Source organism: Sus scrofa, chromosome 11 (assembly GCF_054392235.1).
Source record: "Sus scrofa isolate SSC_HxYL_T2T_F1_AM1 chromosome 11, Sscrofa_HxYL_maternal_Yorkshire_Landrace_v2.0, whole genome shotgun sequence".
In the NCBI taxonomy this organism is placed as follows: Eukaryota; Metazoa; Chordata; class Mammalia; order Artiodactyla; family Suidae; genus Sus; species Sus scrofa.
In genome coordinates this window covers 2,372,462-2,385,411 of record NC_139393.1, presented here as the reverse complement: position 1 = coordinate 2,385,411, position 12,950 = coordinate 2,372,462, and the positions used below count along the sequence as shown (strand labels likewise).

The window sequence follows — 12,950 nt, the reverse complement described above, 5'->3', positions numbered from 1 at the left end:
TGAGATTCCTGCAGCGCTCGCAGGCTTCTCTGAACTCGAAGAAATGCCCTCTCCTCTCCTCAACCCAAGTCCGCACGATTGAGAGCTCTGTGGTTGTCAGAAGCTATACGGCAAACCTAACACACAGAATCAGTGTGTGTTCCAGAGCCTTTTCGGTCTTTTTATGAAAGTAAAACCAAACCACAAAATCTCTTCAGATTCTTGAGGCCACAGGTCTCCGTAGAAGCCAAAGCAAGGGTTTTCCTACAAATCATACCCAAAAACTGTTACGGCGAGTGATAAATCCCAACCAGTCTCTATCCAGCGCCAAAATGGCACAGAGAAAATAACACAACTCATTCGGTCTTTTGAATGAAAAAGGCCCTGCCCATCCCACCTGGTGCCTCTGCCCCCAGCAGACAGTGCCTCCTGATGGAGCCGAGGCCTTCTTCAAGACCCAGCCCCATGTCACCCCTCGAGCCCAGGACCTCGCTCGAGACCCAGCCCTGTGTCACCCCTCGAGCCCAGAGCCTCGTTCAAGACGCAGCCCCGTGTCACCCCAGTCAGTGATAGGGGCAGTGCTGCCTGAGTCATCCAGGGCGCAGCCACCTCACCAGGCACACTGATGCATTTCTGTCTCCCCCCTCAGGTCTGCGGACAGCATGTGACCTCTCACGTCAGAGTGTCTTGAAGCAGCCCGACCATAAGCGCCCCCGGGTCACAGTGGCTGGGTCCCAGAGGTTCCGGAGGCCTTTACCTTGCATACCTCCTGCTGCTACTGGGTCAGCACTGGACGCATTGCCCGCTGCAGCCTTGCAGCATTAATGTCCAGGACCACCTGCAGGCCCATCCATCCCTTCTTTTTTTTTTTTTTTTTTTTTTTTTGTCTTTTTAGGGCTGCACTTGTGGCGTATGGAGGTTCCCAGGCTAGGGGCCCAATCGGAGCTGCAGCTGCCAGCCTACACCACAGCCACAGCAACGCCAGATCCAAGCCGCATCTGCGGCCTACACCACAGCTCCTGGCAATGCCGGATCCTTAACCCACTGAGAGAGGCCAGGGGTCAAACCCGCATCCTCATGGATATTAGTCAGATTCACTTCTGCTGCGCCACAGTGGAATTTTCCAACCGCCCCCTCTTTGGGCAGGTCTGGACTCTACTAGACTCTCACTGAGGGTGGTTTCTCAAGTGGGGCAAAGGCAGAGGGCAGAGTTCAGAGGACAGAAGGTTCCAGAACAGCAGCTACAGGGCATCTCCTGGCAGGAGGCACTCTCCCCAGCTCCACATCCAAGGTTGTGCCGGGGACGTACCTGGTCCTTGGCTTCTCAACCCTCCCCTCCGCCCAGCCCTGTGTCACAGACACAGAGGGCTGAGAACTACATTTCACAGACCCCCTTCAGCTAGGAGCCCCGTTGTATTTAAAGTCGCTGGGATTTTGAAGGTGAGATTGAGGGAAACGGAGGACTGGTGCCTCGCAGCTTCTTCTGCTGGGATCTGAGCTTTCTCTGGGGTTCTGCTCCTGGTCCAGCCCCAGTTCAGACTCATCCTGGACCAGGACTTCCAGCCCTGACTCGCCAGCCCTTCCAATGATGCTGTGAGCTCCCAGGTCTCTAAAAACCGTCCTTCCTGCTTCGGATTCCTAAAGCGGGGTCTGTGTGCTGCTCTAAGCCTTGACTGGCAAAGGAAAAGGAAAGAAACATTTTATTGGCTGCTCCACAGGCCAGCGGGTGGGCTCAGGCCTGTATCCGTGAACACTGCTGGGTTCTGCTCAAATCTCAGAGGCCCTCCCTCACCATGGTCTGTCACACAGAATCCTGGACACCACACCCACAGGTGGGGACCAGAAAGCTGTCTTTGTCGGGTGTTGTATTTACTGCGGGAAATTTGCTGTCTTCAGAAACTCACTGACACATGCAGCAGAGAACTTGAACGGTACCTTTAGAAGCCACTTGACCCAAACATTTCAAGGGAGCAAAAGCCACACAGAGCTCATCCAGGTCAGAGACAGAGATGGAGACGGAGGTGGGTGAGTCAGAGATGGAGACAGAAGCTAGACAATTTTTAGAAGGTATGTTTTGAGTTTTCAAAAATCAGATATGCAAAATCTCCAGTGCTTTCAGGATCAGCTTTCAGAGTCAGTCAGTAGAAACAGAATTTTATGCCGAAGGCTCAATGAGGCCTTATGTATCTTTGGAAGGAAAAAAAATATAAAGCTGGTAACCTTCCTACAATCAGATCACTACAGAGAGAGTGGGTCACTGCACATTTCTTCAGTATAATAAACTAAATACATTACAGTAAAGTCCTGTCTAGAAGGAATGAGTGACTACAGATAAAGTTCCACCACCTAGAGTCTCTAGATTTACAGGACAAAGATTTTACTTAATCTGTCTATTCCAGCAGCCCATCAATCAGGCCAAGCACAGAAGAGACCTTAGATAAAAATCTGATAAGAGGAGGATGGTGGGGTCAGGAAGGGAGGAAGAAGAAAGCGATACCTGTATTTGGAATCTGTACTCATACAAACGCTAACAATGGAAGCTTATTCGGAGTGAAACAGAACGAGACAATTTTAAATGAAAGCACAGCACCAGTGAGTTGGGAGGGGAGACGTGGAAGCCGGGAGGTCAGAGGACATCACCACAAAGTGCTGACCTGCTCATCAGCCGAGCAAACTCACAAACGACCTAGAAAGACGCCAAAACACCCACATCATCACCTACATTTGGCTGCCAGGTACTAGAAAGAGCAAACCAGAATCAATGTGCTGCCTGAGAAATGGGCAAAAGAATCATAAACATCCCAACCCTTGGACAAGATGGAAATGGAACAAACACAGGTTCAAAGGAGACCGACGTGTAACAGAAACATCCCACGTGAAATGTTGACGTGTTGGCTCCCAACGATGAAATCTGCTTTGCCAAACACTGAATAGATTCCTAAAAGATCTAAAAAAATTACTTCATGACTCTTAGTAATCAGCAAATGGCATATTTCTTAAAAGGCAGCCTTAAAAACAAAGCAAAGCTTGTCATCAAGAGCTGCTGGATGCCAGGGCCTCTGCCGCCAGCACGGGTCCCCCAGGCTCCACGCACCTGCTGCCGGCTGGGCCCACAGAGGCTGGGGCTCAGGACAGCCTCACTCTCCACTCAGGGACGCGCCCCCGGGGCCCTGCTGCAGGGGTGGGGACGGAGTACTCCCGTAATCCACACCAGGAAGCAGCCTCGTCCTCGTCCAGGTCCTGTGGTCACCTGCTTCCTGAGGGGGTCTCGGTGCAAATGTTCTATGAAAGGATGAGCGAGCAAAGAGGAGCTGCCAGGGGGCAGGCAGGAGGGGGCACCAGGCCTGCAGCACCCGACAAAGGGCTCGGAGGGGGCACCTGGCCATCCACGTGACAGCCGTGACTGGAGCCACCCCAGCAGGAACCAGAGCAAAGCTCTCACCGTCCCGACGTTGTGAATAAACTCGTCACCTCCTGGAGGCAGAAACACAGAAGGACCTCTGAGGACGGGTTTCCAGTCAGAGCATAACGGGCGAGCCGCTTACACACCCGGCACCGATACTCAGGGTCACGCTGGATGCAGATGGAAGGGAGGGCTGACCTGGGGCCGCCACGCCCCCAGGGATGGGTTATTGTCATAAACGAGGGACCCGCCATGTGCAAAGGACCACCCGCCCCAGCTGTCCCGCCAGCACTGTGTGGGCTTTGACACGGGGCTTCGGAAAGCTATTTTACTGTTGGTCCTAAGAGGCACCCATGGTCATGCCGTCGCCCTCGTCCAGAGTAAAACAGGGGCGACCAGTGCTCTGAAGGCCCAGGATAAAAATACAAATGCTGTTTGCCCATCGGCCTGGAAGACTGTCCCCAAAGAGACGAGCTGTAAGGAGAACCCAGAAGGAACTGCATCTGCGGCAGATCCCAAAGTCAAAGGCCGAGAGAAACATGAGAGAAAGAGAAAACTAAAATAAAGGCACAAGTGTTTAAAGAGCTGCTTGAGGCTTACGAGGAGCGTTAAAGCACAGCCATCCTGTGGGATTACGGAATTATTTCTGGCTTGGACCTTGCAAGATATTAAATGAACTCACGCTAATTTCTGCTTTTAAAAAATAAAATGGCAAAGATCAAGGGCAGAATATTTAGTTTAGAGTTGGCTGTCCGTGCCTGTGCCTGTCACTCATGTGCCCTAAATCTCTCCCCTCCAAAAACAACTGAGAGAGAGCCTGACAGATAAAAATATGCCCCTGGTCCAGAAATAAAAGGCCATCGGAGCAGACGGTGAGAGTAACTGATAGGCTGAAATGCTCCTCTCCTCACACCAACACGCGGTTGTCTTCACAGGACGCTGCGTGAAGGCTCTGACCCGTCCAGACAGCAAAAGTACGTCTCTGCAGAGGGCGAACCAGAACCAAACGTGCTCAGATGCTCCCGCCATTAACTGCCCAGAAATGGACTCCTGGGTGCATGACACGCACACCTCTCCCCGCACAGCCATCGAAGTGACAAAAGTGATGGGCCTTTTGTGTGTAAACTCGCACTGCCTCCTGTCAGTGCTTCAACAGCGCCCGCACAAAGCCAGGCCTTCACCTTTCTCAGCCATCTCTGGAATGTGCACGTGTGTGTCTGTGTGTGCGTGTGTGTGTCTAGGTGTGTGCATGGCTATGTGTGATTGTGTGTCTGTGTGCACACACGTGTCTGCGTATCTGTGTCCGTGTCTGTATCTGTGTATCTGTCTTCTGTGTCTGTGCTCCTGTGTGCACACGTGTATCTGTGTGTCTGTGTGCACACATGTGTGTCTACGTGTGTCTACTGTGCTTGAAGATCAAGAGCCACAACCGCACAGACTCAGGACAGGTTTCGAAGATGAGGCGGGACCTCACGTCCCGGCGCGGCGTCTGTGCCGCAGGGCTGGGGACCCTGCTCCTAGGCCGCGGCTCCCGGGCAGAAGCGCCAAGCAGAGGCGGGGAGCAGCTGGCGGCGGGCAGGCCTCGGGCCGGGTGGCACCGCGGAAGGCCACAGGCTTCTGCAAACGGCTCCTGTTGACGGCCCGCGTTTCTCTCCCCCTGCAGCTGTCTAACCGTGAAAAGCCTGGAAGAGACATCAAAATGCAGTTATTTTTTACACGGGGCACATTCCATACAACCCGAGCTTCTCCTGTGGAGTTGACACTTCTTTGCTGCTAATCCCCTGCCTCTCATCTTTCTCCCTCCTCATCCCCCTAATCCATCTTCTCCAACCGCCGGCTCCACTCACCTGCGGGGGCCCCGGGCCTGCGCCCCGCCCCCACCCCCGCGCCCTCGGACCTAAGCAGGCTCCGCACGCCTGTCCCGGTCCGGCCCGGGCCGCTTCCCGCAGCTCGGAGCCTGGGCGGTGCTGAGCCCCACTCGGCGGGCGAGGCTTTGCTGCTGCAAGTGAAAGACGTGATTCAGGTACGAGAACGTGAACCAGGCATCCGACGGCTGGAGCGCACGCTCGTGCTGGGCGACACGGTGGTCAGATGCCCCGTGGGGGTCGCCTCAAGACGCCCGCAAGCTGCCCCACGTCTCCCTGAAGTCACATCGCAGGGGGAGCATTTACACAGGTTGTCAGGGACTTCATGACCTTTTTAAACGAGTCATGAAACAAAAGGAATCGCCACAAGGGACTGCACTCCGACCCCCCCCCCCAACTGTAAGAGACCCCAGGGAAGAAACCTCGGCCTGTCTGCCCCGGATCCGGGCCTCAGCTCTGCCTCCACCCCTGCGTGGCAGGGGCCCCACATCCACAGGCCACACCAGCCCCAGGGACACTCTGACACAGCATGTTGTGTTTCTTTTACAGACACACTGAAGAGTCACTGGAAACGTGTCTTAAGGGCTCTGGAGTCACCAGAAAATGTGGCCGTGAATTGCCAGCAAGTCTCAGGAGGCGCCGCCTGTCACCTCTTTGGTTTCACACGGCATCCCTGGCACCAGTGGGGGAGAAGCATTCTGTGACTTTGGGGAGGGGGCGCTAAATCAGGAAACAAAGGATTAAATAGGTGCTAAATACTGAAAATCTCTAAGCTCCAGCTGCCTCCTTCAGTCCTAAATTCAGAATAACCCAGCACATGTGCCAACAAATCAAACACCATCACCGCAGGTCCCCTGCTCCCCTCCTCCCCCAAAGTTCCATCTTTGCTTTCATGTGAGCGGGTCTGTAATCTTCCCGCCCAACCACCCTTCCAGGGCAGCACAAACGTCCCCACACCTGCGTGCGCACATACACAGACACACACCCCCCAAGACACAACACTTGTGCACACATCCCACTCATAACACCCCCCACACACACACACACACTCACACACTGCATACACCCTACACACACACACACACACACACACCACCCCCTTGGCCATCTCGCTGCCCCTTGCCGTCTGATCGTCTTCCCCAACCTGGGGAACCAGCTCTCCGCTCACCATGATGGGAACCTTTTTGGGAAAAAAAAGTCCATCTTCTCCTGCACGTGTGTTTTAGATGCTTTTTCCCTCTGAAGCCCATGAAGAAAGAGACAGAGCACAGCTTAACCAAGACTGAAGTCCTGCCTCAGCTCTGACCCAGCTGCCCTGGGCCTTCGTGGGAGCTCCTGACCTGGCCCCAGCATCTGGAGTGTTGCTCTCCCAGGGCGTGTGGGAGGACCCAGTCCAGTCACAAACACCAAAGAACTCTGCAAAGCAGGTAAACAGTCTGAACACGTTGTGTGTGGTGCTGACTGCGTTGGAGGCAGCTTCAGGTGCCTCCCTCTCTTCATGAGGCAGATGTCATGGAGGCTGAGAATTACACTTCCTTCTAGAACATTCCTTGTCTGAGCCCGCCCACTGGAGAATCCGGACAGTCATGAGCAGGCACCAACTCCCAATGCCTGGGTGATCCCACCACCCCTGCAGCTCGGGGACTGGCAGAGGGCCTGTGCTCTCTGGGAACAGAGCCCACTTGCATGGCCCTAAGATTTTACACTTTTATGAGCTCCCTTTAAGGAAAAAAATACAAAATTACTAGTTAAAAATTAAGTATAGGGCCTTAGAAGGGGCCTGGGCAAGTGAGATGCCTAAACAGTCTCATTAGCCTCATGTAAATCCACCTCTAAACTGTCTCAGTGGAAAGTCCACCGAAGGCACATCCAAGGCTTGTAATCTTAGGAAGCCTCTTAAAACCCTCAGGGTCTCGAGTCTGCAGGCGGTGAGTGCTCAGAGCTGCTGCAGCCTAGCCCACCCTGGCCTCCTGCCCCCACGTCTGACAACACAAGTTAAATCATGTCCATCAACAGCTATTTCAAGGCAGCTCCCTTCAGAGCAGTTTCCAGGCCACAGGGGAAGGAAGGTGCAAAGACACAGGAGGCAGAGCCTGGCTCTCCAGGGCCCAGGCTTGGTGGAGAAGGATGTGCAAACCACTGACCATAACACAGGAGGCAAATTCTCAACTCACAGGATGGGCTGCGCACGTCAGTGGGCACAGAGGCAACACCGAGTCCTGTGCCTGAACAGCCCTTCAGAGGAACGGGTGAGGGAACAGGAGCACATGCGCATGGCAGCTGGTGGCTGCAGCTGGTCCAGAGGCCCCAGAGATTGGACCATGGAACAGCAGGTGGTGATGGGGCTATAGCCATCCTGAGATGGCAGGAAGGCCAGTCGAGATGAACAGACAGATTTGGGTAGCCAGCAGTCACAGAATACAGAATATCCACCAGAACCCACTTAGTAAAACACAGTCTCATTGGATCAAATGTGGGGATGGTAACCACGGGGTTCATGTTAATCCCACAGTTAATCCATCAACCGATTGCTACACGTGCCAGCCCTGCTTTACCCTGGACACGGACTCGACAGGTCCTCCCTGGCGTGGACCTGTTGGGTTAGCCAGGAGGAGAAGGACCAGGACACCAGACGACACGGGAAATCAGAATTTTTAAATATTTGTGTGGAGATACACCACAGAAGCGTAAGTTGATATATTGCCCAAAGACTTGGATATCACCAAGTTATGTATCACCCAAAGGTACATTATTGGAGGATCTGATTACCTGGCAGACCAAATGTCAGCATATTAGAATTTCAATATACCTAAGGACAGTAAAACCATCCTGGGTATAATTTGACTTCATGGGTTCAGAAAGGACTTTGGTATCTTTCAGAGCTTCAATATTGTCATTCTGAGCAATTGTCACAGTGTTAATCTGTTCACCATGGACGAGAGTGCAGAGAAACTCAGAAAGGGGCGATTCCAGCCAGTGAGCACTGAGGTCAGCGGCTTGAGCACGTCCTTATGGGGAGACCTTGAGGCCGTGGCCTCTGGGCACAAGGCAGGGTCAGAGCCGAGGCAAGAGCCAGCAGAGGTTCTGGACCGAATGGCATGGGGACCCTCTGCTGCAGCATCACGGGCCTGGGAAGGGGCACCCAGCTCCCCGAGGCCTCGTCTGCTCATCTGCAAAATGAACTAGATTCACCTCCTATATTTCAAACTCCTGTAACAAGGTGTTCATTGAGCAAAGAGTATCAGTTATGGGCTGTGCACATATTAAAATGGACTAAAGAGAAAAACTGGGACAAAGAGATATTCTTTAAAATTGGTAGGGGAAAGGGGTGCAGCTTCTTGGATGAAACTTTCTCCATTGAGCTGCCAGGCAGGGCAGGGGAGTGGGCAGTGGGATGAAGCAGGTGGGCCCCCTGTTGCACGGAGCCTGTGCCTCCTGGGAGCCACATGAGCAAACAGACTCGGGCTCGGGGGCTGTTGGGGGTGGTGGGGGGACACCGGGGCAGAAGGAACAACGCTCAGACTTGGAGGTGAGCAAACACCACCCTGAAACGAGTCCTGAGGACGTCAGTCCAAGGTACTGGCAGCGCTCAAGTTCAAGGCAGCTGGCCTCCAGCCATCTGGGTCCCAACGAGCACCTGAAATCGGACCTCAATGGAATAAACCGTGTGGTGTAAACAAGCCAGAAGAGATGCGTCTGTGGCCGCTGCAAGTCCCTGATGTCTAAGAGGGCAGTAGACGCGGGTCCTGCATGTGTTCTGGTCTGGACGGAGTTTTCTTTCACAGAATTCAGTTTCTTTCCAGAGCAGGTGAGGGGAAGGAATGTGAGCCCGGATGATCAAATTTCATCCAAAAAGTACAGCAGTAATGGAATCAGCCATTACATTAATCCTCATCTTCAGACGAATTTTTCTTAAAGTCGGCAGGGCCCGAGAAAGTGGGCCAAGGGTGACAAGCGATGAAAACTGCTCCTTCCTCCTGCAAAGCCCGTTGCAAAGCCACTACCCTTGCTCCACCCGCAAGGAGGCTGCTCTTCTGTTGTACGAATCACAGGTCCCAGTAATTACTTCTTCCTTAGGCCCTTCGTCCCACGGTCTGGGGTTAAAGTTGCCCTAACTCGCATGAGAGGCTCCCGGCCACCCTGAGGGGTCCTTAGACCCTGGGCCGGGCTGGGGCTGCGTTTTCAGGCCTCAAAGCAGGACGATCTGCAGGAGCCGGCTGCATCTCTGCTGGGCTTGTCACACGAGTCAAGTGGCTTGAACGAGATGTCACGTTTTCTGAGCCTTAATTGCGCTTTCTGCCATTTAGAGACACCCTGAATTAGCTCAATGACCCCAAAGGCGGAGGCCATGCTGCCAGCAGGACCACCAGCCACGGCACCACCTCCCCAGAGGCAAGGCCGCTTCTACACAGGGCTGCGGTGAGGTCCAGGAAGGGGACGGCTGCCCGCCGGACGTGGAGGTCTGGATCCCAGAGCAAGCCCACAACCCGCCGCTGGGGCCCTCATCGCCGTCAGGCCCAAAGCGAGTCACTGAGTCTCCCGGTGCTCATCCCCGGGATCCTCCTGCTCCTTCCAGGTCTGCACGTCAGATTCTAGGAGGTCCCACTGCGGCTCAGTGGAAACGAGTCTGACCAGCATCCATGAGGATGCAGATGCAATCCTTGGCCTCGCTCACTGGGTTCAGGATCTGGCATGGCCGGGAGCTGTAGTGTAGGTCGCAGATGCGGCTTGGATCCTGCATGGCTGTGGCTCTGGCGGAAGCCAGAGGCTACAGCTCCAATTGGACTCCTAGCCTAGGAACCTCCATATGCCACGGGTGTGGCCCTAAAAGGACAAAAAGACCAAACACAATACAATACAATACAACCCAGATTCTAATGTACAGTATAGGACTTCGTGAATTGCTAACTGTGTTTTGTTAGTGAAGTGCTCACCAGTCTGAGGCACTGGCCTGAGCGCCCCAAAGAGCACCAGAAGCAGCCCACTTTCTCTGCCCCCACCCCGTGGGGCCCTGGGGCTCGCAGAGGCCTGGCGGTAGGTGGTGGAGGATGTGCTGGTTTCCTCGGGCTGCGTCGGAAGGGCTTCCCAGCTCAGCCCCGCCCACAGCAGGTCCTCACTCACCGTCCAGACCTGCTTATTTCCCAAAGGGACTTGCGGAAAAGCAGCTTCTGGAAGCAGAGCTCCTCTGGCTGGAATCCGCCTGCACACAAACATCTTTATTCCAAGGGAAAATGTCCTCGTCACACGTGACCAACGGCAATGACCCCTTTTAACCGAGTGCGAGCCCCTCCGTTTTGACATGTTAGAGGCCCCTGAAGAGCTTTGACGGGTAAATCCGGAGCATTTTTCCAACATCAAGTCTCTCTCCTTAAACTCGACACGGCACGCAGACAAATACTGCTCAGATAAAAATCTGAGGGGGGACATCGGAGACCCTCAAATACGTCCATCAGGGGCCCTGAACAACAAAGACCCTGGAGTGAATAGAAGTCTGGGGACAGAAAAAAAGGTCACTGAAATCAGCATTTTAATGTCAACATTCATGCAAAATGCTTGTCTTTTGACCCACAAACCCCCCGTGTGTCCCAATACCGGGTGGATGTGTTGGGTTACCCCCCAGTCAGTGCCCTGACCGTGTGCTGCTGCTTCCTTTGCCCTCATGTAGGTTCTTAGAAGCAGCCCCGAAACCACCTGTCACCACAGCTGCTGGCAAACGGCCAGGGTGGGGGTACCGCCCGAATGCCTTGGTGCGGGGGGTCTGCACCCTCGCTGTAAACTGGGGGGCGGTTCTGGTGACGTTTCACGTGAGGAGCGCCTCTTAACCTTCCCCTGGGACCGCTGGGATGCCACGGTGCCAGGCAGGAGTGGCGAGGAGAGGTGAGGACAAGACGCCCACTTCCACATCTCCGGTCTGGCCCGTGCCACCTTGTCTCCCAGCTCCGAGCTGGAGCCGACCAAGCCGAGGTTCACCCTGACCCTCCAAAGGCACCGCGTGACCCCAGCACCAAGGGGATGCACACGGACAAGCCGTGCCAAGGGGAAGCCGGGCACGGGCACCGTGTCCCTTTACGTGTGACGATCTGGTGGGGAGTGAGGGGACGCCGCTGTCTGTGTGGTGCAGTGACTGCAACTTGTTTAAACTGGATCCAAAGGCACACCTTCCGATTCTGCACCATCTTCTCTTCTTCTTCTAAGTACAGGGACTCACAAAAGGCGGCTTCCTCCGAGGCACTCGTTTGACAATGCAGACGAAATACGGCCCCCTGCAAACACTGACAAACCACCCCACCTCCTCGGAGCAGGAATTCTTCCCCCAGAACTTCACAAACCCAGCCGTCCAGGCCTTCCTGGCTTGCTGGTCAGGGCACAGCCGAATGTGTGCAGTACTCTGTGACGCTGATGTGAACTTGTCACAAGGCATTTCCCCAAAGCCCTGGGCCAGCACCGTAAAGGCTGACTCCCTGCAGATGCAAAGCAAGCCTCCTGCCTCCGGAAGCTCCTCTCTCTGCCCACCGGGCCTCGAGCTGCAGAGCGGCCTGGAGCAGCCTGGAGGCAGGGCGGGCACCGCCTTCCCTTCCCACTACAGGAGGTGGCCGCAGCCTCTGCGCACAGCGCTGGGCCCTCCTCTCAGTGGTGCCTGCTGCATAGGTGGCACGACAGGGGAGGGGGCACACTGCCTTGGCCAGAGAGGGGAAGCAGTGCCCTCTCCTGATGCAGCCGCCAGGTCTGGAACAGGAAGCTGCTGTGCCCCTGCGCTGAGTGGCCCCAGATGGGCCGGATCCTCACAGCCACATGCAGGTACTGTCCCCGCCCAGGACCCCGAAGGGGACAGCACGGTTACTCCCGCTGGAGCAAACGCTTCTTCAAAACAGGGGCACAGGACCTACAGTTCAGGGACAAGGACACCAGGCTGGGGAGTTAGAGGAAAGAAATCTGGGAGCAGGGCCCTCTGGGGACCCCAAATCAATGGGATTTAGTCTGTCTCTGTTGATGGAGAACATGCATGAAGGATAAAAATTCTCAGACTTCCCATCGTGGCTCAGTGGTTAGCGAATCTGACTAGGAACCGTGAGGCTGGGGGTTCAACCCCTGGCCTTGCTCAGTGGGTTAAGGAGCCGGTGTTGCTGTGGCTGTGGTGTAGGCCGGCGGCTACAGCTCCGATTAGACCCCTAGCCTGGGAACCTCCGTATGCCGCAGGTGCGGCCCTAGAAAAAGACAAAAAGACAAAAATAAATAAATAAATAAAAATTCTCCCCTCTCCTGGGAGGAAAAAAACATACGAGGTTAAGGCATTTCTATGCTAGAAGCAAAGCACACTGGCCTTTGACTCCGGGAGGGGCTTGGCAAGAGGAGACGGTGGAAAGTGAGGTTTTTCTGCCACAAAGAGACGTTTACAGAGAGTCTACGCCCACTGTGGTCACAGGGACCGAAGTTTTAGGACCCATCAGCCCTCGGCGATGGGAGCCACTGGCGGGGCACTTCCCACATGGGCGCTGACAGCCCAGATTCAGCCCAGCAGCTACAGACCCACCGAGGAAGCCGGCCTGGGGGCTGGGATCCCTGCTGCCACCGCACTGGGGAGCCCCGCTGAGGTGGCGCCCTGTCCACTGGAGATGCCAGTCAGCTCCCAGAGCTGCAGGGAAGGGCTGGGAGAGCGTTTCTAAGCAGAATGGAACCTGTGCCCACAGCACAGCCATCCCCGG

At 54.9% G+C, this 12,950-nt stretch overlaps 1 protein-coding gene across 1 annotated transcript in view; it reads right to left on the bottom strand.

The window, feature by feature from the left end:
• The window catches only part of LOC110255791 (uncharacterized), a 266,124-nt gene that overhangs the window by 161,051 nt on the left and 92,123 nt on the right, over positions 1–12,950 (bottom strand). The gene's annotated exons all lie outside the window — the stretch shown is intronic.